Consider the following 4,938-nt stretch of genomic DNA (forward strand, 5'->3'; position numbering starts at 1 on the left):
GGATTTTTTTAGAATAAAAGGCAGGAAGTTTTCTGGTTCAAAGACTGAATGGCATTAACATAAAGAAGGGTGTGTTTGTGGGAGAATAGTTAAATTAAAGGCAGAATCACATCTTTCAGAAATCAGGAATGGGCAGAAAGAAGCGATCAGTCAAAGCCTCATGCTGAGGAAGTAATTTTGGGTAGGAATGGAGTACACAGTATGGAACTGAGAGGAATTAAAGCAGTGTTGCTGAATAGCTTTGAATTAATACAAATGCAGACAAAAATTTGTGCAGAACAGGAAGATGAAGAAGGAAAAGAGACTATTAGCAGCATGTGGTCCTTGCAGAAGTAAATGTTTATAGAGGCAGATAAACATACACTGATAACTGATTAAATTGACCAGTAATGAGCTGTTTCTCCTTCACCCTTCAAGTTCTGCATGTTCCTCCATTGTTTCCTTCCCTATAGCAATTAGAATAAGACTATTCACATAAGTTGTGAAACAGAATAGCATAAAGAAATATTTTACTTCCATATCATTAACGAAAACTTTATGTTATGTGTCTGATCTTATTCTATGTATGGGTTTATTTTTCAGAGCTGTGTATATTTTGGTGAGTTTAGTGGCTCCTGAGATCTTTCTGTTCTGCATAAAGCACACACTATCAGCAATGCTGATGCACTGTTGCATGTGTTTTTCTACCCATCTAAATTCAACACTCCTAACTCTAATCACTGGTAGTACCAAGAGGCTGTTTTGAAACCACTGACTTGGAACTGACTTTAAGGACCAGATCTCTGCAGACATTTCATTAATGCTCTGTAATACAGGAGGTTACAAGAGGCTGTTCTTTCCATTCTGTGTTATAAGGTTTAAGGATGAAAGTTTTTTTCACAAGTATTATTTAAAAGACAGTGCTGTGTTCATTTTCCCAAAAATCCAGGTATAAATTTGTTATTCCAGGGCCTGAAAAGGAATAAGACTTTTTTGTTGCAGTGATTTAACCTGGCAGGCAGCTAAATACCACATAGCCTTTCAATCTTTCCTCCTGCCTCCCAGTGAGAAGGAGGAGAGAGCTGAAAAAATATATATAATACTTAGGTTGAAATAAAAAGTATTTACTAAGACAGAAAAAGAAAAGAAAAATAACAGTAATAATAAACATATGCATAATTACACACACACACACAAAACATAACAACAACAACAACAAACAAATGATGCACAAAGCAATTTCTCACCGCCCACTGACAAATGCCCATCCAGACCTAGGAAGCAGCAGCCCCCCTGGTTAACACACATCCGACGTGATGTCATATGGTATGGAGCATCCCTATGGTCAGTTTGGCTCAGCTGTCCTGGTTTTGTTCTCTCACAGCTCCTTGTGCAGCCCCAGCCCTCCTTGCTGGCAGGACAGTATAAGAAGCTAAGAAAACTGAAATGTCCTCAGCTCTTTGCAGCACTGCTCAGCAACAACTAAAACATCAATGTTACATCAACATCATTTTTCACCTAAAGCAAAAAAATAGCATCATACCAACTAGTCATTCCCAGATGAAATCAGGCCATTTTTCATGGTAATTCCAGTGATGGAAAGCAGAACTTCGCTGCAGTTTACCTACTGTGATGGAGGACATTCTGGAAGCCATCTGTTTGGTCAAGGTAAATGAGATTATCACATAATATTTTATTGTATTTTCATATGTAGTATTTTCTCCATAATTTGATTATAAGCCTTTTTTTTATTTTGCTATACTTACTTTGGAGGAGATTTCTATCTGAAGCTGCATTTTTTGAGGGAAAAAATCCTCTTATCTTGCTTTTCCTTTCTCCTCCCTCTTTTCTTCCCTCTAGGTATGAATTCTTTAGGGATTTTATTCTCAGCAAAGTAAATAATCCCTTAACATTTTTCATGCTCATTTATTGCATGGCATCAATAGAGACTGTTAGCAAGTTTTGTTTTCATGGGACTGATTTTCTTTATACGGACGTTTTTCTGCAGAAATCTGTATCAGATAGATTACTTCAATTGAACTGCCAAAGTGACTTCAAAGGGTAACAAGTTTGAGGCACTGTTAAACTAGGTTAAAAATCAGTGATCTACAGCTGAAAGCCTGAGCAACTAGAACTCATTAATCCTCAGTGTAAAATGCTTTCTGAGCTTCTGTGCATTATACTTTTAGTTACTTTTCAATACTTTTTTTTCTTCAAACTTACAACTTCAACTGAATGAGGACATTTTATGTTTCCAGTCCAGATATCAAGAGAAGTTGGATCATATTAAGGCATAAATTATTTATTAAGAACAAAAGTGACTTGAAAAATCAGTGTACTTCTGTGTGTACAGAAGACCAACAATGCATGTGTTTCAAGATCTCTGTGAGTCAGTGAGAAATTTTATTTAAATTATGAAGAATTTCATGCATAAAAATGTGAATACAAATCACATATAATTTGTTGTCAGAGAATAGTGACAAATAGGTAAATCTTTTGTTTGTCTCTATACATCTGCCTTCTCTTTGCACAACAGTTTAGAATAAAAAAGTCAATACACATTGTTTCTTAATTCTATAACTTGTGACCCATGTTTTCTGTGCAGTAACTATACTAAAATTATTGACTTCTAGGCAAGTTCAGAGATGAAAAGTAGAGAATATCACTCAACAATAAAGATAAATTTTAAGCATTCTGCTGAAGTATGGCAATTTTAAAAAGTAGATTTTAGTCTTCATGATGTCACCAAGAACTTGACATTTTTGTCTGAGTGAATTTATTATCCATGAAAGATACCAGATCAATGATAGTAAAGATGAAATTACTTTATTCATTGACATATATTCTTCAACACTAACCAGCAAAAGCTTTCTCAAGAGGACGGAGGTAGTCAGACATGCACTTCTGGCTAGACACTCTCATCTTTGATGAATGATATCTTATCGTATGACTCCACTGGGACTAAACACAGCAAAAAACAACTGTTAATGGAGGAGTAGAAGAATCTTCCATTTAACTTCATCAGATAGATGAAGTCACAAAGTTATGAAAACTGGGCTTCTTCCATTTCATTTTTTGAGGAAAATCTTCTTCATGACAATTGCTTTTTCTGGTTGATGTACTCAGAAGTCTCTTCAACTTATGCAAGATCAATTTTTTGGCTGGATATGGTTCAAGTTTCAGAGTGAAGTCTATCAACAATCCTGACAGGGAGGTTACTTCCATATGCCCCAAAAGCATCTCTAAGCCAAAACTACCCTCAGTAAGACAGTTGTTGCATCAGTCCTTTTCAACTGCACCTTTGAATATTTGCTGTAAAATCCTTGTGTATTTACATTAATCCTCTGAGAGCCAGTGACAAGATAGGGAAAGACATTACCACTTCATTTCTATAAAGGCTTACTCTTTCCATAGCTAATTTTCAAGGAAAGGAAAAATATAATTCTGTTTGTAGGTAGAAAATAATCTTCATGACTGATGGGAAAATAAGTACTGAATGAGGTGTGGCTTTGGTTAAGAAGAATATAAGAAAACAATTGGATCATAGTTTTGTGACAGTAACATTAGAAGAGATGAAAAGATGTGGTCAATTTTTATCAGGCTGAAATAATCTGCTCTCTGAATTGTTCTGACATTATTCACAGAAAAATAAATAAAGAAAAAACAGCACATTTTTAATATAAACATGCAGTGATATGTCTAGCATTTTAAAGAACAAAATGTTGTCCTTACACAAATATTGAGGGTTGCAAGATGCTACCAATGAAAGAGAGGAAGAGCCAGCTGATTTGAAATTCCTGACAATAGCTTGACTAGAGTGCTGTAATTTTCTTAAATCTCGTTGTTCAGAGCAAACTATCATGTCAAGATAATGTATTCATAGCAAAATAAATGTATCCTTATGTTTTTGTGTATTAGTTATTAAGCAGGTAGCAATTTTGACAGTTTTGTGGAAAAACACAAGGACTATCAGAAACTTTGTTGACTTAAAAGTTTTAAATTTTAATTCTGCTAATCTTTTGTGGCTCTACTGAATCTTATGCAGAGACATAGAGATTACCCCATGGATATGTCATTGTCTTGAACATTTCAGCTTGGTTTCATCATATTCTCTCAGTGCAGAAGGACTTTTAAAGATTCAGCCAGTTCATTTTGTGACGCTAGTCAGCGTAGCTGTTGGAAATTTCAGAGAAAAGCAGATATTACCTGTTGTTTTGCATATCAGATTTTCTCCTATAAAATAATTTCAAAATAAAATATATTTCTAACTCCAGGAAAACTCTGATTTTACATGCAGAAGCAGGAGAATTTTGAACATCTAATACACTTTACGTTTTCATATATACATAGTCTTCCACGCGACCTACTAATTCATTGGCAACCATAAAATAAGGTAGCAAAGAATTCCACAGGCTAATTAGAATTGCTCATTTTTGTCACTTGCCTTTGAATGCCTTTTCCCAGCTGTCATATGGTAAAATAAATAGGAGCAGTTGTATGTTCTTCAGTATATCACTGTCCAGTAAATGTACAGACACCATGTTATTAATTGCTTCTAAAAACTAAAAAGTACATATATTTAAATATTGTTATCTAAAAAACCCTCTGTATTTCTGTCTATGTAATTTCCTTATGTCGTGTAATGATAAAAAAACATATGTAGTATGTTACATGAGAAAAAGCTGTTTGTAAATTTTCTTTTCATTGAATTAAATGTTACACAGGTATGGCTAATTTGATATGCATCTTGCAGATCTTGTACCATCCTAATTGCCTTCTACTAAAATGAAGCAATGTCCAGCCAATGGGACCAGATACACAGTAAGAGAAATAAGATTTATCTTGCTGCTATGAAAGTTTTTAATCACCTTACCTATGTAGAGACTGCCCTCGACAGAAGTTAATTACTAAAAATACTAGCTTTAACATTTTACATTCTAGATCTCCGGGAGAATTAGA

The sequence above is a fragment of the Phasianus colchicus genome, chromosome 1 (assembly GCF_987193195.1).
Source record: "Phasianus colchicus chromosome 1, bPhaCol1.hap1.1, whole genome shotgun sequence".
Lineage (NCBI taxonomy): Eukaryota > Metazoa > Chordata > Aves > Galliformes > Phasianidae > Phasianus > Phasianus colchicus.